Raw genomic sequence first — 23,972 nt, forward strand, 5'->3', positions numbered from 1 at the left:
AGTTGAGTGAATACCTGAGGTCCTTGCCAGTGTAGAAGAGAGACACTCTTGCCTGTACCTTCATGAAACTCGAAGTGCTGACATCCAGAGTGGCAAAACTGTAAACTGAAAATGTCAGTCTTCCACCATAGAATCTTAGGTGTGCTGGAAAAACTGGTATATGGAAACATGTCTTTTGCAAATTCAAAGACCGCATCAAAATGAAAATGTCTGAATTCCAGCAAGACTATCCTTAACTTCCCTAGATTTTATCTGCTTGTTGAAGACCCTCAGGTGAAAAATGAGCTTCGGCTTCCCTATCTCCCGGTCTGTAAGAAGAAAATGCCGGGAGTAAAATCCCATTTTTTGCAACAGGCATTCTAAGACCTGCTACAGAAGCATTGGGAAAACCTTCTCTAAAAGCTTGCTTCTGTGTCTTTCCGCTGTTGGTTTCTAGAGGACAGTTTGAAATAAAGCTCTACAGTGGAAGAGTATGCTGTGTTTTCAATATCTGTAGGATCTACTGATCTAAGGACAGTCCTTGCGACTCCATATAGAACTCAAAATTACCCTCATGCTGATATCAAATACTATGAGGGTATCAAAACAACTTCTCCAAAGCCACAGCAGCTGTGGTCCATGCCTAACTTTCTTTTGCTTGCCAAGTCTTGCTCCTGTCCTTGGAATGTTTCCTGTGAAAAACAGGATGCCCCCTGCCAAAAGTAGGTCTGTGGTTTAAGGCCTAGAGTGTAAAATTGGATTGAAGTAGACAAAGACCTTGGACTATTTCTGCATTCTTTAAATGTACTGAATGTGTAATGCACTTTATCAGCAAATCTTTTTTTAACCCCAGAGGCTTAGCCAAGATTTGAGATTGTACGCCTAGAGAAAACACTAACAATGCAGAGAAAGAGTGATACATCATTGGAGAAGAGATGCCATCCCACATGAAAAGGAGTTAACAGATCACAGAGTAGTACTAGGTTGAATAATCTAATTACATTTACTACATTCTGACAATATGCATCCAATGGAGCATCAGAAATGATCCATGAGTTTTTCCAAGACCTACCACGTAGACTGATGTTATCCCATTCAGCTGCCGACCAACGATGCTAATGCAACATTATTTTAGATATTATGCAAATTTTGTTCACCTCCCTATTCTGTTACAATGTTGGGAGTGCATTATGCTTTCACCTGTAGTTAGTCACAAATGATTCGCTATGAAAACAACTGATATTAAAGAGAAGGTATACTGAAGCATGTTTTTTCTATATGTTAACTAGTGGGAAACTGAAAGCCTCACAAAGAGAGTAGCGGCCTGTCATCAGTAACCATGTAATGTATAGTTACCTCTTGAGTTGTAGTGGTTTTAACCCAAAAGGAGTTGTTGGTACTGTCTCATTTATAATGCTATCAAGTGATGCGTTCAGACCACTTTCGACTAGCAAATCCAGTAGATACATGGCTCTCATCACACTCATCTCTCTCGTACTACGCTTTTACAGTATAGAGACCTTTTCATTAAGCAAAACAAAAACCCAATCCACAACATTCTCTAACTTCTAGAAAGAGAAAATCCATCCCATTAGGCACAAAACTGATTTTGGTTTGGCTGCATTATGGACATTGGCACTGGCAGCACAGTAAGAGGATAAAGGAGAGCATCTAATTTCCCAAACATCAAGTTATTTAAAAGTAATGTTAAATGTCAGGTATGTTTTACTTACCTACACCAAGATGTTTTATTTAATTTGCATAGATGCACTTTATAACTAGTATTCAACTACCCCAGAATGACGAGCCAACACCTCATTACAACTTCCAACACCAGTCTTTGCTATTCATGCACTTACTAATCTATGCAACGATGAAAAACAATGACACTGGTTGGAAGGTTAGGTGTAGGGCTCTCATGCCTTAACTTAACATTATAGCAAAATTCAGAAAACTTGGCATGCTGATCTCAATTGATTCTCATACAGAAACAAGTAATAAAACGTCTTTTTTTATCTTCGCACAGAGAAAAGTCGAGACAGATGGTGCCCAAAACTATTGTACTACTTTCAATACAACTGTCGTTGGCATGTATGTGTAGAGGGCGGCTTCCTGCCACTTTCTCCCCCCCACCCCCTTCCAAGGACACCCTGCCCCTTCGGTGACCCCAAAGACTCTACTGTCTGTACAGAGCTGAACGGGCGCTCCTTCCAGCCAAATGGTCCTAGCGGCGCATTTCTTTTGAGGGAGGTGCGGGGAAGTCTGGTTTTGAAGAACCCCCGTCACACAAAAGAATGTTAGAGCCCGGGTGACGATGAATGAAAGACCGTGCACGGAAGTGAGAGATAGAAAAGGGACTAGGACAGAAGCAGCGGGAGAGAGTGGAGACAGGGGTAGCTCTGCTGCATGAGACCACTGTCTATAATCTACTAAAGCAAACTAGGTCTTGTATCCCGGCTATGAGGAGACCTGGGAGGGCGGGGCTGCCCGCGCATGCGCGGCATTTTTAACTTTTATTCTGAAGAGCCCCAGTTACAAATGCCGCGCATGCGCGGGCAGCCCCCGCCCTCCCAAGTCCGGCAGCTGAAGTCCCGGGTCCCAGGAGGGGGCCCGGGTGAAGAACATTGGGAAGCCCGGTAAGGTAAGAGGGGGAGGGGGGTGTAGCTGTGTGTGTGCGCATGTGTAGCTGTGCGTGTGTATGTATATGTGTGACTGTGTGTCTGTTAGCTGTGCGTGTGTATATGTGGGTCTGTGTGCCTGCGTGGGTGTATGTGTGTGCGCATGCGTGAGTGTGGCTGTGTGTGCGCGCGGGCGAGAGCCTGTCTTGCTGTGAATCTGAGGCAGGGGATGTGCACGGCGCCGGGCTGGGCGTGCGTGCCCACGAGGTGAAGTCGACGCTCGTGCCCAGCCCCTGTCTCAGATTCCCAGGAGACGGGCGGCTATAGTTGTCGAACAGGACTCCAGCATGCTTCGCATGCTTTCTCCTAGCTTGACCTAAAAAGGGCAACTCCACCGAGAGACAGCCTTATGTGCATCGAGGAAGACTACCATCAATGGTACCCCTAACCCTCTTGCCACTGCCATATTGTTCTGAAGCTTCTAAATATTGAGTCTGGTCAATCTCTGGGTCATAAACCCACACTGGTCAGGGTGGATCAGATCCAGAATCAACCTATTAGTCAGAACCTTGGCTAAAATGTTTGTATCAACACTGAGAAGGGAAATAGGTCTGTAGGAGACCCATCCATTCAACGGTTTCTCCAGTTCTAAATTAGGGATCATTGTGTCCATCTTCAGATTCCTCTCATCGGCCTGTAAGTATATTTTATGCAATGGGGCTGTGATTATCCTGGCTAATCTCCTCAGCAGCTCCACCGAGAGTCCATTTGAGGCCAGAGCTTTCCCGGTCTGCAACTGTGAGAGCGCTTTTCTTATCTCCCCCTCTGACAAGTCCTCTTAAAGCTCCATTGCCCACCCCAGCTCCAGTTTTCTACCGGGGGCAGTTCCTGATAAAAGCCCTCAGCTCCAAACTCTAAAGAGGCAGCCGCTCGGAGTAGAATTCCCGTAGGTAGCCAGCGATGACCCCTGCCGTTTTGTCACTATCCTGCACTCTAGCCCCTGTTGGGCCCATGATCTCACCAATGTGTGATCTCTCCACATCCCTCACCACCAGCCACACTAACAGTTTGCATCCCTTGTCACCACCCCCATAAATCCTACACTGCCGAGTCAGGCACACCTGTTGCACCTCATTGGTGGCCAAGGCCCGGGTCTGGGCTAGCCTATATTCCAGAATTCGAAGGTCTCTCTCTGCTTCTAAACAATCCTGTTCCCTCTTCCCTTTATCCACAACTTCTCCTGCAATTATCTCCCCCTTATCGTAACCTTAGAGGCTGCGCTGCTCACTGATCCTGCATTTTCTGACAAATACAAATCCGTGACCCTAAACGGCTGGAACACCTCCTCGGGGAAGACAATCGCCATCCGCCACTTGCACAACCGTCTAGATCACAGGATGGTCACGATAATTTCCACCGGGAATGAGCTGGAATTACTCTCGCCTTAAAGGCAATCAGTGTAGGTGAAAAAACATTGATTTAGGAATGAGTATTATGGGCCCCAGATTAATCAGAATACCACCTCTCCTGCCCATTAAATGATTTCAAAACATCCTCCAGACCCAACATCCGAACAAATCCTTCCAATTACCCCACATGGGCTTGCTGTATCTGCCAAATGTATGTCTGGTCCAACTGGGGGTCTATGATCATATTAAAGTCACCCTCCAAGAAGGTTGTTGCCTGCGGAACATCTGCTATAACGTGGCCCAGTAGTCACAACATATCTGTCTGAAGCCCAGGGGGTATATACACATTAATAAATGCCAACATCTCACCCTCCCAGTCCACAGGACCACTACATACTGGCTAAGGATGTCTGTCCACACCTACATCACCACAAGCGGAACAGATGTCTTCACCAAGAAGGCCACGCCTCTGGAACCCATAGTGAATCTTGCATGTTCCTCCAACATACATTTCCCTCGCCCATAACCTGTGAATGATTCCCCCTCATGTGTCTCTTGTAGAAAAACTACATTGCCTTCACCACCAACCCACGCTTAATTCTATCACCATCAATAACATAGGATTACCTACATCCAATCCCACTGAGACAGAGAATGCAGCCCCTCGCGCTGCCCTACTTCAAGCTCAGTGACCTCCCTGTTCGTACCCCAAAAACATGAATGAACATGAACTGTTAACCTTTTCCTCAACTCCCACCGCACCCTACCTTACTGTGTCCCGGTCTTACAACTGGCCACCCCCCAATTCACGGTATATCATTTACCATAACAATACAACACTGGCTTTTCGTCTCATCATCTCTCAATGTCCTGGACACAGAGCCAACAAGGCGGGGTCTCTGAGGCAGGGCAATACTTCTTCATGGCTCTGACTTCTCGATTCTCTACTTGCACATTTGCACAGCGGGGAAAAGAGTAAACATCAGTTCCAGTCCCCAGAGCCACCAAGATCCCCAGCCCGTCTCAAATGATTTTCCCTGAAGTCACTGGTGTTACCACTGCTGGCATCGCCTCCCCCTCCCCATTCTCCTGCCCTGACGTCTCCTCACAAGAGTCCTCCTCACCACCAAGAAGAACATTCCACCTGCTACCCATGTCCCTGCTTCATTGCTGGTGAAGCCCCTCCACCACCTTTGCTCACGGAGACTCCGCCTGGTCCCTTGATGGCCCCATGGTCGACCTCCTCTGAGGCCTGCAGTTGCACTTAGCTTCCTGCCAATCCGATGTTGACGTGCACCCTCTTGGGCACTAAATACGCTCACTGCTCCTTCTGCTCCCATGTTTCCACTGGCATGGAGAAAAAGTACATTTCGCTGTCCAAGGTAATCCGGAGCCTGGCAGGAAAAAAGGCGCGTATTTTATGTCCAGGCTTTTGAGGTGGTTCTTGACAGCCATGAATGTCTCCCTTTCCTTCTCCACAAATATGGTGTAGCCTGGATAAATATTAACAATGCCCCCCTCCACCTAGCAGGACCCATGCACCCTTTAGAATATTTCATCCCTATCCCTGTAGTTCAGGGGTTTTGCCACTACAGCCCTAGGAGAGACCCTGGGAACTAGTGGCTTGTCCGGCACCCTATCATCCCTCTCCACCGTGAACCGTTTAGAAATCTTCCCCTCCAGGACCAGTATTGCAAGGCAGTCCTCAAGGTACAGTTCCCTTGATTGACCTTCCGCAGTCTCCGGTAGGCCCACAACCCTAAAACTGTTTCAGCATACATCACCTTCTACATCCTTGGTCTTCCACAACAGCACTGATAGCTGTTTTTCCTCCTGCGTAATGTGCGTGCCATACTCCAGCACCATTTGCAAGTCTGCTTCAGAGTCGATTGTGTTCCCACCACCCTCACGACCAGCTTCCCATGGTACTACTAAAGTACGTTCACATCATGGTCCACTGTTTAAATTTTCCGCTCCAGTGACTCTTTGGTGTCTTTGATGGGTGCATATATAGTTGCTGTGTGGGGTGGGACTCTAACCCTCTATCCTCCATTGGTGGCCACTGCTCGGTAGGTGGCCCTGTGGCACCCAGCCCCTCCTCCTCCTTCAGGGCTGCATGGCCTTGTTGTGCACCATAGTTGCTACACCTGCATGCAAGCACTGGACGTGAAAGCCAATGCTCCCTCTGATTCGCAGAGGAGTCATGAGAACTCAACAACAAGAAAGCGTGGTGCATTGGGTAGCGACACCCTAGCCTGTCTCAAACAGACATTTCCGTAACACTCTTGTATGGGCATTCTCAGGGCACTGTGCTCTATTCTCGGGGCTGCGACAGACCTTCAAACCACCGACCATGGCTCCCCAGGCACCTGCACACCTAACCCCTCATGTGAAGAGTCCTCTTGGCTGGCCCCCATATCATTGTCTTACCACTGCACCTTGCTCCTCAGTCCAGGACAGGTATCTCTCCGAATGGGTGCAATGAAAAGTACATCCCCACTGATTGCCCCATACAGGAACGGGGACTGGGAGGGTGTGGGGGTCACATATTGTCCCCTCACTCAATGTGATCCTGGTGCTGTCTCCTCACCATTGCCCCCAGACTCCCAACGGCCCAATTGCTGGCCTCCTTATATCCCCTCAGTGAGATGAGGGGGCCCCATCGTACCCCCACCACAACACTCAAGAAATGCCCCCTGCTATCAACTAGTCAGGCCTGTGTATAGGGTCTCATTGCCAGAGTCACCTCTGCAGCACTAGTCCCCTTTCTGTCTCTGCCCTTATTCGGCCTTAGGTGGGCAAGGCGCCATGTTCATAGTAAGGGTGGGTGTAGTTCGCGAAGTAGCGCTACGCGAAGCTACGCGAAGTGCACTTCGCACTACGCGAACTTCACGTAGAACTACGCGAGCTGCGTAGTAGCATGTTCGCACTGTGCAAGATGCATTTTCAATGATTGCACAGTGCGAACAAGCATCCGGCACTGTGCAATCATTGAAAACGGCATCTTGCACAGTGCGAGCTGTAGTTTTCTGCCGCTCGAGTAGATTTTTACTCGAGCGGCAGCTTTCTCAATGCGAACTGGTAGTTTCTCATCACGAGCGGTCACGAGCATGCACGACCACTCGCAATGAGAAACCTGACCTCCCCGCTTTGAGAGTCTTGCGGGATGTCATGTTGTTTGCTCGCGGTCGCGAACATGATGTTGAGGACCGCGAACAAGCAAAAAATGACCGCTTCACTATGCTACGCTGCGCTACGCGTGTTCGCACTGTGCTACGTGCAGCTCGCATAGTACGAAGTTGCGTAAACTTCGCAAACTACGCGAGCGTAGCATAGTGCTTCGCCCAGGGTTAGTTCATAGGCCCTCTAGGGGTGCGTCATGCTTGGGCATCCCCCACAATATAGTCTCCAGGAGGCGTGCGCCGAATGGAGGGGCTCTTCTCGCCCCCCACCTGTTTTCTTCGCAGTGTCCTTGCAACAGACACTCCCCCAGGCCCTCCGATGGCCCGGTCTTGGCTCTCCATGTCAGGGTGTGCGGAGCAGGAAGGGGAGCACCACCCCCGATGAAGAACCCACCTTCCAGGCAAGTCTTACAGCCCCTACAGCTCCGGTGGTGCTCAGGAGTTGCTCAGGCCCCCAAGCGGCCCCTTCAGATCTTCGGTGCCTAGCTCGCTGCCAGAGCCGGTGCCATTTTGCTTCGGCCAATGCCTTGCCGGGCAGCTCCACCCAGGTCCTGCCACTACTCCTCCAGCCTCTACCCTCAGTTGGAGCTCGGGCTTGTTTTTCCCATCATGGGTCTCTTGCACCTGCTCGTAGGAGCCGGCGGAAACAGGAGAAATCTCCTCAGCTCAGTGGTTATGCTGCTGAATCCAAGCATCTGGGAATTGGGGATCTTTTGAACTAATAAGGACATGCTGTATAAGTGTTTTGCAAAATATAAAAGACTGCATTGGTTTGAAGTTATTGCAGGCACTATTCATTTAATATCAGGAACATCAACAGTAAAAACCGGCCAAGCAGACCATACAACAGGTCCACTAACAGCCAGAAAATTAGCCCATGCACGGTCCTATCAGACCAGACCGTCGGGCACTTCCTGATTGCCCTATAGGTCAGTCCTTACCTGGTTTTATTTGATTGTCAAATTAGTCACTTCAGTAACTAATTTGACAGAGTTTACATGGTTATTTCCCAATCCATATTAATTAATTTAAGTAACTTGATTTAGGTGGAGGAATACCTGCCGGAAAAGCTATTTCTGTACAATTTGCATCCTTGCAATCCCCCTTAATCAATGCCTTTGTCTGCAAAGATTGGAGTTAGTGAGAACAGTTATCTTAACAAGAGTCAATTTAAACACATTAGGGGGTTGTTGAATGCTACACTGCAATCTTTAGGAGGGGTTATTTGGCTTTAAAGCTAGAATCTACGTGGAATCAGTACTAAATCTAATTAAACAGTATCAGATCACACAACTGTGGCAGGATCAATCTATTTCCAGGAAGGTATTTATAGCTAGACTTAAACTTTTATTCGGTCAGGTTAGTTTCACTAATGGATTGCTACCTAAAATAAAAACTATGCTAATGAAGCATCATGATGGGGTCCGGTTTATTTTTTCATAGCAATGAAGGTGTTGTTGTGTCTGTAATTTAGATCTGGAAGAAATGTCGTAGGCCATTACTATATGCCTTACGGTACTACGATCTACAAGAAAAAGATGACTATTCTTTATATTCAAGCAGTATCAGGTCTGGAATATTCATGGTGTGGTTATTTTGTTTTTAAGTGGGAGTACCTCTAGAACATGCAATAAACCTTTATAGATCTTTTTAGAGGCAGCTATGATATCGAATGCCTCTTTATTATACTGACTAAGATTATAATTATTATGCCTATCAACAAAGGGGGGTTGAACTATGGAGACCTTCTATTGATAGCAGATTCACAGCCAGATTTTAATCTGGATATCTTGTTTCATCATTTACTAATTAAATTAAAGTCAAATATATTTTAGGATCGCTGTTGATTTAGTTATACACACCTTTACTAAATTGAATTTGTATTTATTGATACATGCATGAATTATATGTTTGCAAGTTGTTATTGTTTACTTCAATTGTAAAATCTTCAAACAGATCCTGTTTAATTTTTGTTTTATAAAACACATTAAATGCATTCATTAGTTTTGAAATCTTAGTAAGTGATGCAGTCAAATTTACTGCTTACTCAAATTGAATTTCGAGGGTGAGAGATTCATACAAAATGGATGCCAAAGAGTGAAAATGGAGTTCATGTTTCAGGTAGGCCTGGTAACAATTTTAATTACACCAAAGTAATTGGAGTCATTTCGGAAATTCTGCGTTACTCTTTGATGCAAAATTACCAATCATAATGAGATTACTTCGGCTCACCTAATTAAGGGTAATTTGGGAGGAAAAATCCATCCTATTGCAGGAGTACATTTAGTGAGCACGAGCGAATGCTCATGCAGCTATTCATGTTCTGTTGCATTTATCATATTTTCTTTGCGCAAAATGCATCCTCACTTCCATTTTCAACGCGAACTAAGAAATGAGAGCTTAATGCTGGGAGTAAGTTGGGAGAAATTCCTAACTCACGTGCACGTTTAGCGAGCGCAAGCAGCTGCTTGTGTTTGCTATTCATTTTCTTTTTTTTCGCTATTCATGTTCTGTTGCATTTAGCACTGTTTCTAAGCACAAAATGCATTCTCAACTACATTTTTTAAGCTGTAAATGGCATCGTGCGCATTTCCATGCATTAAATGTAAATAGAAATGGACTGCCAGACTGCAAAACCATGACATCAGCCATGGTCCATGCAGGTAACAGTGATGGGGCGGTGGGGCCGCGAGCAGGGGAATTTCAGGGGATGATGCAGAGGGAAAATTATTTATTTAATTTTCCCTCAGCCTCGTCCCTCAAAATCCCCCCACGCGACCCCACCAACCCACTGCTGTTACCTGCATGGACTGCAGCTGCATGACATATTATCAGTGCAAACCCTAGACAACAAAATCACGACAGCTAGGCACTATGGGAAAAGTAATAAAGACTGCCTGTGCTGCAGGCAACCTAGAATCTTTGTAGCAATAAACCGCAACACTTCACATGAAATTCCAAAAGTCAAAACGCATAAACACAGCATTCTCCAGAAACACACCACTGCTTTACTGGGTGCTGACCACCAAAACTCTCGGATACCCCTACAATAAAACAAACGAATGCATCCTGTGTTTTCCTTCCCCATAGTGGATTGGAGAACTGCTTTCCACTGTCAGTAAACAGCCAACTGCAGTCACTTAACTTCAAATGTAATGTTCTCTAATACCACATCTGCAGAATTTTCTTGTCAAATATAAAAGTCTTTAACTTTTTTAAGTTATTTTGATTGAGGAAACAATCTTTCTCAATGGCTTTTCCATCCTACGCTTTAAAAGAAATATATAGAACCTTGAGAACACATGACAAGTAAATTAGTTTCAGATTCCTATCATTAATTTATGCCGTCTAAGCTTCCTGTTCGAAAACCGTTGCTTTTTTTCCATTTAGGCTCTTAAAAATATTCTTCACCAGGTAATCCTTTCTAGCAGAATATTTGCAAGATGATTCCTGGGGCTGGGTAAATTCATGCCTCACATCTTCACAGCTGGCTGTTGAGGGGCTCAGCCTGCATGTGGGTGACTACTGAGAAAATCATACTTTCAGGTAGCATCTTTGTTCACATTTCCTCTGGTTTTTATTTTATTTTATTTTCGATCAGAGACTTTGCAAAATTATGGTAACCTTCCTACTGAGCAATCAAGTTCATGTTCTTTTAACACTTTCAGTTTCAATCACATTAGCGTGTTTTTTTTAAAGTGCAGCCTGACTCCCAGCCTTGCATCTCCCCTTCCTCTGTATTCATGGACCGCCCTCCCAGCGGTGTCTCCTCCATTAGCGTCACCCCTCCTGGTGCGAGCGCAGCAAATGTGAAAAATAAAATGATATTAAAATGATTTCATTATCATTTTGTTTTGCACTGCTCCCAGTCCAACCAGTGTTTGAGGGCGGGCCACTCCTGGTGATTGGCAGCAGGGGAGGAGGAGTGGTCCCCTCTCCAGTTTAAAGTGTGCATGCCGCTTTGGTGGCCTGCTTGTGGTGCCAGCCTGACAAACACACTTCCAAGCACTGTGACCCGAGCTGTCTTAGACAGCTGGGTGGAGAGCAGGCGCAGGCCCCAAGTGCATAAAGCAGCATCAAGCCAGCCTGCTCCAACCAATACTGGTGTTTCTTTCATGCTTCTTAGTGTTATCAGCAGCATAAGAGCAGCATCTGGATTGGTAGAGACAATTTAGCGAGGTAGAAGAGAAGAACATTGAGGACGCTTGGGTAAGTAGTAAAACATTTTTCCCCTTTATGCTTACCTCTTTGACCCACTGACAGTGACAGTGAGAAACTCGCTTTGGCTTTAGCCTCAACTCTAGAGCTCTCAATCATTGCCCGTTACAGACAAAACACTATCAACGATGATTCAGAGCTTTGGCATTGAGCCTAAATACGTTATTGGTTTCTCACAGTGCCTGTCACTAGGTGAAAAGATTCACTACGCTTGTCGACGCTCCTCCATTTTAAAATGTCACTCCCTGACACTGGTCTTCCCCAGTATGAGATATCTTCCCAGCAGGTGAATAGAACTGATTTTTTTTTTAAACAGTAAAAGCAAGATTCATTGCCAAGGCCATTTGGGGGCACTAGCGCACAAATCCTGCTCCTAAAACAGGCATGGCAAGACTGCTTCACGAGCTTTTTTGCAGCAGCCCAAAGCCCTGGACGGCATATCCTTGCCTGCACTCCACAGACACCCTAAACGGGCACCACTTGCATGGTGATTGTGTGCAAGAATAGTCTACTGTTCTCACTCCAATCACACCTATACAGAGCCTATTTAACAGGCGTCTAGGTCATCTCCTCTTCCAGATAACCAGCAATTCCACCCTCCTCTGGTCTTGGGTGGGAGTCAGAGAGCTGGTATAACCTGCTGTGCAAAAAGTCCCCAATGTCTAGAGTGCAATTAGGGGTTTGACTCCTGGTGCCCACTGCTTGTTCCACTCCTTCATTCTCTGTGTGATGACAAATGGCAGCGCAATCCGAAACTGAGGCACAAGTTGCTAACCCTGAGCAAAGCACTACGCTACGCTCGCGTAGTTTGCAAAGTTTGCGCTACTTCGCACTACGCAAATTGCACGTAGAACAGTGCAAACAAGCGTAGCGTAGTGCAGCGGTCATATTTTGCTTGCTTGCGGTCCTCAATGCCAAGTTGGCGACCGCAAGCAAGCAAAATGACATCCCGGTGAGACTTTTTCCTCGTTCGCAATCAGCAACATCAAGTTGCCGATCGCAAGCGTGGAAAATAAACCTCCCGGCGAGATTCTCAACGTGGGGAGGTCAAGTTTCTCATTGCAAGTGGTCGCGTATGCTCGCGAGCGCTCGCGATGAGAAACTACCAGTTCGCGTTGTGAAAGCTGCCACTCGAGTAAAAATCTACTAGAGCGGCAGTAAAAGACAGCTCCACTGTACAAGATTCCGTTTTCAATGATCGCACAGTGTGGACCAGCATTCGGCACTGTACAATCATCGCAAACAGCGCACTACGCAGTTCACGTAGGGCTACGCGTAGCTTGCGTAGTTCGAAGTGCACCTCGCGTAGCTACGCGTAGCGCTACTTCGCCCCTCTCAGTTCATCTTGCCTACCATGACCTTCTTGTTCCTGCCAAAGCACTTCAAATGGACACAATGCTGGGAAGAAGAAACAGTAGTCTAGGCCACCTCAGGAAAAATCAGACGATGACCATATGTTTTTAAGTTGCCCAATGCTACATCAGTTTTGGGGTTTGGTCACTAGAGGTATGGAAGTTATGTTTGTTTTTGACATTCAGGTGAGCATAACTTTAGTATTTTAGGGGATTCTACCAAATTATGAGTTGTTATCATTAGATAAGAATAAGCTGTGTTTTTACCTCATTTTACTTGCTCAGAGAGAAGTTTGTAAATGTAGGATTAACAATATTCCCCCGACTTTTCTAGATTTGGGTAAATTCTATCAAGTATATAATGAAATTGGACAGGGCCATATGTAAAAAGAATAACAAGAAAAGAAAAAGACTTTTGGTTGCCGTGTGTGGACTGGCTCGATAATCTTTAATATCAGGGGTACACCAGTCCAATGATTATGCCTTAACATAGAGATACTTCACCACTCGGGTCAGTTCTGGGCGGTAACGAGTTAGAGGAACAGAACAGACCGAATACAAGAGGTTTTGTGTAAAGTGCACCCATTTGGATCAGAGCTCTCCTGCTGGTGCCAATCAGCTGGGGGGAGGGGCGCAGAGACAGCTCTGGATATATCTAGTGGCGTGTGAGGACACCCTATTATTGAGTTCTGGGAGCAATCCATCAATTTCATTAGGAAGTAATAACACGATGAAGGCTGGGAAGATTATACTCCAGTCTAGGCCAGAAGAAGAACACCACTAGGCCTAGAATTGGATAACTGTTTCTTGGGGTCTTTGATCTGTTAGTTTGTATAGCAGACAACTTAACTCATGCTGTCAGGGAGTCCTGAACACAAATCACATTAAAAGCTGAATCATAGAAAAATGCCGAAATATAAAGACTATTAAGGAATCCAGATATAATAATACTGCCTTTGTATTTGGATTCAGGACCAAAAAATGTTCACACAAGATAGAGATTCTGATACTTGTATTATGTTTTAATCTGGAGTTACAGTTTCATCATAATTGCATTTATAAAGTGTAACACATGATACAGCTTACCCAGAAGGAATGGTGAAGTTCCTCCCTGTCATGTGATGTCATGTCAGGTGCTTTTATATATAGCGCTCGACTCACCGGGAGGCATCTCGGCGCTTCACTTAGAGTACTCCAATAAAGGGACCAACCCAGGAAAAGAAGGACCTAGTATAGGAAGGCTTTTAACATTTTCCTAAAGATTAAATAGGACGGAATGGCTCGTAAATAAGCAGGGAGGCTGTTCCAATACTTGGGGGCCAAAAAGGAAAAGGCCATGCCCCCAGTTCTTTGCAGCCTGATGTGGGGCACTTGGAGAAGTTGCAGTGAACAGGATCTCAAAGAACGGTTTGGGGCATACTTTATTAATTTCCTTTGCAGGTACAAGGGACCAAGTCCCTGGAGAGCACGATAAGTCAGGCAACAGATTTTAAAAAAAGCCCTCTGATTAATAGGAAGCCAGTGTAGCTTCCTCAACAAGGGACGGGACGGTGAACCTGATGGCATGCTCAGGACCATCCTGGCTGCCGTATTTTGAACAACCTGGAGCTTTTTTAGGGAAGTCACTCCAACTTCTGCCAGTAGAGCGTTTCCATAGTCCAAACGGCTTAGGACTAAGGCTTGTGTCAAGGTTTGGCGACATTCAGTTGGAACAAAAGGTAGAATTGTCCTTAACATCCTGAGCCTATAGTAACAGGATCCTAAGACTGAGGCCACATGGTCTAGCATGGATAAGGTGTGATTTAGTTTAATAGCCAAATTGTTCACACACTGTTTAGGTGTTGGAGGCTGGCCAAGTTGGAATGGCCACCAATCCTGCGACCAAACAGCTGCGGCTTTCCCTAGGAGCATAACTTCAGTTTTGCCCGGATTTAACTGGAGACGATTGTCGGTCATCCAGTTAGAGATTGTAATAATTCCTGATACAAAACGAAGTCTATCTGCTTCCAGGTTTGGCCCGATGGTAAATAGCAGCTGAGTGTCATCAGCATACGAGATGACCTCAAACCCCAGAGCTTCCACTGCCTTCGCCAAAGGGGCCATATAGATATTAAACAGGGTGAGGCTAAGGCAGGAGCCCTGGGGAACGTCTTTGTCTAGTGATGTTTTTCCTGCTTGATGGGGGCCCATGGTGACCGTTTGACAGCGATCTGTCAAGAAGTGTTGGAGCCATTTAAGGGCTAGACCACAGATACCAAAAGATCTGAGCCTCTCCGCCAGCCTACTGTGAGAGATGGTATCAAAGGCAGCGGAGAGGTCGAGTAAGATCAGAATAGCTGATCCGCCCTTGTCCAACGTTGTTCTCAGTGAATCGGTCACTGCAAGGAGGGCTGTCACTGTACTATATCCTTGCCGAAAGCCCGACTGTGAGGGGTCCAGAATACTATTGGTCTCTAAGAAATAATCTAGCTGCTTGTTGATTTGGGCTTCAAGTATCTTACCAAGCAAAGGAAGCAAAGATATCGGGCGGTAATTGGCCAGATCCATAGGATCTGCTGTAGGTTTTTTTAATATCGGACGGACAAAGGCTTCTTTCCATGATAGGGGAATGGCTCCTTCTGAGATAGAGCAATTAAAAATGTTTTGTACCCACGGGGCTAAGGTGTGGGCCAGTAATGCCGTGATCTTAGGGGGGCAAGGGTCTGCAGGTGAGCCTGATTTTGCTGATAATAAGGCCCTTTCCGTATCCGCTAGGGAGATGGGATAAAAAATTTCCAACAGGCACACAGTACTTGCTCTAGTGGGGGGGGGGGGGGTCGATCAGGCAAGGTGAGCTTGCCTGATTCGTTTGAGGAAAATTGGTATACATTTTCTCAATCTTCTCCTGGAAGAAATCAGCCAGTGAATTACATAGGTCTTTGGATTCAATTACCGCTTGCTTGCATACCTCTGGCTCAACGAAGCCTTTTACAATATCAAATAGTGCTTTGGCACAATTTTTTGAGCCCTTAATTTGATTGGCAATAAACAGGCAATGTGCCGCCTTGAGGTTTTGGTGGTAAGTCGTCAAGGCTGTTTTATAGATCTGTCTCTATTTCATTTTAACAATGTAATCTTTGCTCCATCTGTCATAGTACCACTTGTGAGTGAATGTCAGGCTGAGTCACACAACAATCTCCCTCATTCAACCCACACCTCACATGCATGCGCGTATGTTAATGTGAACTTGTCCAGCCAATATTTATAAAATATGTGCTCTAAAGTGCACATTAGCTCCATCTTCCCTTTTTCCCTGAACTTCCCTTGAGTAATTCACCCTTGCTCACTTCAACCACCCAATTTATTGAATTCAGTGTAAATACGTATGCCCCTGATGCTTCATAAATGTTCTATATTCACTGGCCACTACGATTCGCGGAGCCCCAACACCCACATCCAATGGCCAGGGGGTAAAGGGCGGCCTGCTACGGGCCCCCAATGTCCCTTTCTGCAAGATTTTCTTAGCTGGTAAACTGCCATGAAAAGGCAGGCTGGAGGGACATCATAATCCCTTCGGAGTTTCCTAAGAAAAATTGAGATAACTGTTACTCAAGACCTCAGAAACAATGCAGCCAATTCAAATCCCACGTTTGTCTGAAGTCAAAGGGGAAAAAGTCCATCCTAGGTCATCAGGAATCATGGGGAATATTTACAAGGACGGTGTTAAAATTATTGCCGCTTTAGCGGCAGAAAACTGCCGCTAAAGCGGCGATGATGGGTTTGATAATAGGCTCTTGAGAATTCCAGAGAATTTCAATAGAAGACAATGTTCTGGTGTAAACTTGGGCTTCTATTGGAATTCTCTGGAATTCTCAAGAGCCTATTATCAAGCCCATTATCACCGCTTTAGCGGCAGTTTTCTGCCGCTAAAGCGGCGATAATTTTAACTCCGTCCTTGTAAATGTGCCCCAAAATCCCTAGGAAATTCAAGTTTCTTACCTTTCACAAGGCATACCGAGAACACTTGTTGCCAGTTCCCATTTTAACATGTTCATAGACAAGATTGTTCAACACAATTTAATAAATGTTCAGTGATAAATGTCAAATTTTTCGGTTCAGCCAAGCTGCACAGCCTTTACAAAATCCCACAGGTGACTGAATGTCTGAATTCATTACTCCTCCCATTCACAGCTTCCTGTTCCAAAAATGTCTTAACCACTTGCCTTTATTTTCTTCAGGTGCTGGATCGAGGACAAACATAGATGAAGAAAGAATTTGAAACCATTGAGGGAAGGGCAGAGGGGGTCCTTGCCAAGGAAAAAGAAGATTTAAACAGAAGTCGAGTGTGCTAAAAAGTGGATACGGCTGGTATAGAGTCAGTCGCACGTTAGGCTGCCATGGACCATTTAGTTCTTCTGAAAGGATGTATAGCATAGTGCTGATTGATGATAAGCAGTCAGGAAAATCCGTTGCCAGGGCAACGAGTGCATGCACAAGTGTTCATCAGTCATCTCCACACACCTCAGGAGACCCAGCTACCTAGTTATAAAATCTGATAGAAATGGAGCAGTAGTAACACTAAGCATTCCAATGAAATGTGTGCTGTTTTTCCAGCCCTAAGTTCAAATATGAAAAGCGCACACAGCAAACTCCATTAAAAACGGCAAACAAGAATTTATGTTCAACTTAGAGATATTGTTGTCTGCAGGAAGAACATTTTCATTGACTAAGAAGTTAAATATGTATTTATTGCTGCAGTTGTATACTTTTTGGCGACTATTTCACTATTACTAAATCCTCAACGTTGTTAAGCTCTATTCAACTACTATGGGACATAAATGTGTCTTTATCTCAAAGGAAGAGAAAACATTTTCAGTTGCTACTATTCAGATTATCCTGTGGACGTGGAGCATCCACCCCTTTGAATCTCTGTGTGGATAAACAAAGATCCCAGGGCCAAGTCAGGGGTGAGAAAAGTTTCTCCCAAATCCATTACTTATGTCATCTGAGAACTCACCTTAAAGTAATGAGTGGCACTCAGCTTGTCAAGCAACATGCGTTATCTTGGAGAAGTTGCAGGGACTGATGCTACTAAAAAATCTCAGGCATCCTTATTCCTTAGCTTGCTGAAGATGGTGAAATATGATGGGGATTTGGTGGATGATGTCACTGAACAGTAGAGCAGGATGGTTGTTGTGAGGAGAGGTACACTCGACACTTGCATCCTGCCTACCATGCAAGATCTGTCTTTCCTAGATAAAAGATTGATCTTCAACAGGCGATGGCCCTTGTTCCCTCTTCTGGTCTAACCAGTTCCATTTATACCCAATGTAATTGTGAGGAGAAACTTCCACTTTTATTCTAAGAAGGAGAAATTCCACATAACTGGTCTCAATAGATAAAGCTCAAAGGGTATCAAGGACAGAACTTTGCCTTGAATGGTATCGATGGCCCTGCATCTCCAGAGAGATCTCCACTCATGTAGGATGTTGAGGTCCCTTTACAAGGGAGGTACCCTACAGATTCCCCCAGTCGAGATATGTAGGAGTTAGAGGGGCTGTAGATGGTCCTTGGTGTGTTCAGGGAGTCCCAGTGTTTAAATATGTGGGGACATTAGTGAAAGTTTCAACAGAGACGCAGAGACGATATAGGTGACATTGTGTCAAAAAAATCCAACATCTGCTGGTGGTGAATTTTGGGGAATAGGTTCGTACCATGCAACCCCAATAGATGTAGAAGATCCCCACATGCCTACACTTTGACCAAGGCTTGAGGACAGAAATTGCACTTCAGCGACAGTTCTCGTTCCTATCTAACCACCACCCTATGAAACACACACAGCCGCTGCCTCTCCACATAGTGCCCACCTGACTGACTCCCTATGTGCTGGTAAGAGCTCATCATTCTCATAGGAATGCTAGCAAGACAGAGATGAGCTGATACAGCCCCTGATTAGTTCCTTAGATAGCAAAACACACATCCCAAGATCCCGGCAAGTAAAATGCTGGCAAACAGCCTGAGAGACATGTTATCAACTGTGCAAACTAATGTAACTGAGACAAAGAATATATCTTATCTTTTTTAAGAATCACTACCTACCACTACACTCCACCTATTCCCAGGGAACGTAGGTAAAGACAGAAAGTGCAGGAGCGGATAGGAGCATGAAAGAGCAGATAACTATGGGCCGATTATGATGGCGGGCGGATTGCCCCCACTGTGCCGACGATAGCTAACGCCTGCCGGGCGGGGCGATCCGCCTGCCATCTTACCATGAATGACCCTCCCGCCACATTAGGATGGCTGGAGGGTCTGCGGCTGACGGAAACACCGTCCGCTGCTTTTCCGCTGGTCGACTCGTCGACCGGCGGAAAACGTGTTTAATATGGTGGCGGTGTCTGAAAGACACTGCCATCCATATTACAATGCTGCCGGTGAGCAGCCTTTTCATAGCGGCGTTGCTGCCATGAAAAGGCAGGTGGTTCCTGCTGTTGGGGGCCCGTTGTGGGCCCCAAGGGTGCTGGGGGGTGGGGGGTACCTTTGGTACCCCCCTACATTTGCATGTACAAGGTGGCAGGCATCGCACGGTGCCTGTCACGTTGTGCATTCAAATGCACGACATGTATTTTAACATTGCAGTGGGTGCTGCTAGCAGCACCGCCCGCCGCAATGTAAAAATACGGGATGCGCCCGCCAGTGTGGCGGGCACAACATAATTTGTATAGCGGGACTGCCTTCAATATGGTGAGCGGTCCCTTTTGCCATTGCGATGGCAGGTGGTCTTTGTCCACCTGCCATCGTAATCAACCCCTAAGAGATTTACTGGGTTCTCGAGCAATCTCCTTCCCCTTAGAAGCTGATCCTAATCTGCATAGAGGTGCAGAAGATGAGATTCACTGGTTAAAACACAGACTGGTGTAAATGGATAGGGAGTGAAGATTTGTAAAATGCTGAACTTGAGGTTATCTGAGAAGGCTTCATCCAGACAAGACTCAGCACAAACAATTACCAAGATAACGTTTGGCTGGGGTAACAGACACAAGGGAGACTCTGGATTTTTTGGTAGCACACCTAGAAGGAAAGCAATGCACATCTGACAGGAGACAGCCATGTACAGTGGGCATCACATTCCTGGAAGTCGACTTGCCACTTCGACTCATAAGAGCCAATTGAGCTAGAAGGCCTGAAGATGCCCAACAAGACTTTCATCTCATTGTCCAAGGAGAGCAAAGTTCAAAGGTCAACCACCACATGAAGAACTATTGAGATGATGTCACCCGGCTGCTGTTTACGAAGTTCTTGAAATTGGAAGGCTTGAGAAGGCTTATGATAAGGAATCATGCATGAAAAGAAAAAATTGACACTAGTTCCAAATGAAAAGAAATTGATGAAAATCAAAGACCCAAATGCCTGAAGTGTAAACACAGAACACACTACAGTGCCCAGAGAGCACCATTTATACAATGCCTACACAAGGAGGGTAATAACTTTCATTGCCCGTTGGATGGTGCACAGTGGGGCATCTCTTCCAGGGATGCAATGGTGCCTCACTGTATTGATTCTGCCTCTTGCTTCCCTTGCGAAGACACTCACACGTCATGCGTGAAAATGCCACACCAAGTCAAATTGGAAATCATGAAGGATCAACAGGACGAAATTGTCCAGGAGTAAAACACATTTTCATTCTCCTAGACCAAAGTCTGCTCCTTCACAGGTGTGAGGGGACATTTTAAAGCCCCCCACGAGGACGCAGCTCATTAGCATCTCGCTGGACCTTGCAGAAGCCCCCGGATGAACCTGTGTGTGCACTGAGCGCAGGAAGATATCAGCCCTGGCTGGGACAAATGTGTCAGTATTTCTTTTTCATCAGGCCGCATTGATAAGGCTTCCTCTGAAGACCAAAGGCGCGGTTGGCTGCTAATGACAGCGTGGGCGCTGCACGGATGTCTTATCTTTTCTCTGAGCAGGCAGGGGACGAGCGCCCCGCATAATGAGCCATGTGTGTGGGGACCAGCGAGACCCGGGCCTTTCAGGGAGCGGCGATCAAACGAGCAGCACAAAGGGGACATAAAGGCCTCTGAATGAGCCATGAAACCCTTTGTCACTGCACAGAGAAGGAACATCCAAGGGTAGGACCGATTGAACGGAACTTTTTGAAAGTGGACAGATGATATCTGGCACATGCAGCAGGGAATGAATGGATCCCACATCTGGGAGTTCAATCATTTTGTAACAGAGCACATGAAAAACCATATAACAAAGTGGCAGGTGTAACTGACGAAAAATCATGTACCCTGTGCCCCCTAAAAATATCCTAGATTTGATGGATTATCCCACCCTAAGCCTCTCAGCAGTCTCCTTCCTTCTCTTGAGGGCTCAGGGGAGGGAAAAGAGTGGAAACTACAGAAAGTAAACAGAGCTCATTCAGACAAGATGGGCGTGGAGTATGGCACTCCTGCACAAAGCTCCCTCATCACTGCTGTTGCTCCCAGAATCCTACCTTTCAATTCACTGGCACAACCAAAAGGGGAGTCAAAATACCTCATAAGGATGGAGAAATTCCTGCATGCACCTAGGCAGGCATGCGAAAAGCTGCCTGTTCCACCAAAAGTCCTCCAGTGTGTGACCTTCCTATCATTGGGGAGGGCTCACCACATCTCCTTCACTCCTTAGCTATTCCAATGATGTCCTTCTTCCATTCCAATACACAATAATTTACAGCAGGTTGGGAAACTCATCTCCTTCTGGACCTGCCTGGATCGTCTCCTGATCCGCATTGTGGGCTGTGGTTTGAAGTGCGGCAAGCCAGGGGAGAGAGGCATCCAGCTTTGGGTACAACAGTCCACCTACGAGGCAGTCTATACTGCTGGATACCCCTGAGCACCCCATCCCGGGAACCTGCCACAGTAGAGATGAAGCTGAAACACACAGGAGCAAAAATGTGATTAAATGCATACAGGAGGCAGGAATTTTTGTCAGAGGAGAAAATATGTGTACTACCCTGTTCTGTCCAGTCTGCACTGCTGGAACATGACATCACATTCAACATAGTGAGATCTAGCGACTATATTAAATGCAGTTTGTGTGTAAATATGGGAGGTCCTACTCAGGACAACCAAAGTTGGACTGGGACTGAAAATAGACCCAGGCACCAAAATAAAAATGGCCCCTATTAGTGAGTTAGAAAACTAAACAGTGGCCCTTGTTTGCAAATTGGGGCTGTTTTGATCGTGTAGATACAAGCTGTATGAGTGTTTTTAAATGGATTTGAGCATGCTGCATACAGTGTTTAATATCAGGAAAAACAACAGTAACAACTGGGCCAACAGACCATAAAACATGCCCACCAACAGTCAAAAATTCAGCCCACACACTGACCTGTCCGACCAGACAACGGGCACTGCCTGATTACCCTATAGGACAGTCCGACCCTGGGGCCTTTACCTCAGGTGAGGGCTTAGAATTATTATGTTTTTGACTGTTCCCATATGTGGTTACCTTATTGCATATAAATACGTTATTTACCTGCCTTCCTCAATTGAAATAATTTACAGTGTGGTATTGCATAAAAAACCTAGGGGCCCATTAGGATGGCGGGCAGATTGCCCCGCCAGGCTGGCGGTAGACACCGCCGGCCTGGCGGGGGCAATCCGCCCGCCATCTTCACTGAAATGACCTCCCGCCACATTAGGATGGCCGGGGGTCCGCGGCGGATGGAAAGACTGTCCGCCGCTTTTCCGCCCCGGTCGCCTTGCGACCGGGGCGGAAAAGGTTTAATATGGTGGCGGTGTCTGTTTGACACCGCCATCCATATTAGTATGGGCCCAAACTGATGCCTTTCCGTGTCGGCGATGCCACCACGGAAAGGCATGCGGTCTTCACTTCGGGGGCCTCCTGCGGGCCCCCGGAGTGAAGGCGAGGTGGGGGTGCACACGGGGGGTACCTGTGGTACACCCAGCATTTGCATACACAAAGCGGCAGGCACCGCGCGGTGCCTGCCGCTTGGTGTATGCAACTGCATATATGCATTTTTAGCATTGTGGTGGGCGGTGCTGAGAGCACCGCCCGCCACAATGTTAAAAATGCAGGATGCACCCGCCACTGTGGCGGGCGCATTCTTATACCCCCACGGGACCCCCGCCCTTATGGCGAGCAGTCCCAATCCCCGGGAGGATGGCGGGCGGGCAAAGTCCGCCCGCCATTCTAATGGGCCCCCTGGTATTTACATGCATTTTACCATGCCTCCATTTAAGCCTCCTACATTGTGGTTGGCACATAAACCTGTTTTTAATGTGCATTCTAACATGCTCCTATTCAAGTTGGTTACAGCGTCATTGCCATATAATTTGCCTGCATTCTACTGTGCATCCACTCAAATCATTTACACGGGGTGGATGGCATATAAACCTGGTATTTACTTGCATTGTTCCACACCTCCCAAAATGGCTAAACAGATTTACACCAAATTTGGCAGAAAGCTAAATCTTTATCCCAAAAGAATGCTTTTTGTGATTTGGTGTAAATCAGTTCAGTTGGTTTTGAGCAATTAGGGTTCAAAATGTATGTATATTTCATGTCATGGTACCACAGCAGATCCACTGCAAGGATCCACAGTCTACAAGGTCATAACATATGAGCTGATTAGCCAGCTGAAACCTGAAGAAAAAAGTTGCAGCAGGCACAGTAGGTCTCGGGGACTCAATCTCCATGTCCTGTCATAAAAAACAAACATAAAAAACCATAAGAGGGCAGGGTAGGGGTACCCTGACCTCCTGGGTGTAGTGGGGTGCGATCCTGTATAAACAAAAAGGAATCCACAAGGTTGGGTTTGGTGATCCCTACAGTGGTGGGGAGCAACCAGTGTTGTTTAAATACCCCTCACACACCAAAAGGCCCCTTGGTGTCATGCTTCATCATCGGGGTCTTCGCAAACTCCTACGGAATGCGGCGTGCTACGACTCACGACTACGCAGGAGCACTAACATGTGAACTATGTGTTGGTGTTGTCATGTATTCCTATAGGTTCTGAATCGATCCCCCTATTCCTGACCCTATTCTAGTTAAACAAACCAACAAGTTAACTAGCAGTCAGCCCATGAGGCAGAAAACCCCCATGATGCAGATACCGTTATCTGACGCAGTCACACTACGGCACAGGAACGTGTTATCTGATTAGGTCATAACGCTTGCGATCTAATTAGACAAGCGATATTCCTCCAGCCCCTGATAAGGCAT

This window comes from Lissotriton helveticus, chromosome 12 (assembly GCF_964261635.1).
Source record: "Lissotriton helveticus chromosome 12, aLisHel1.1, whole genome shotgun sequence".
NCBI classification, from domain to species: Eukaryota; Metazoa; Chordata; class Amphibia; order Caudata; family Salamandridae; genus Lissotriton; species Lissotriton helveticus.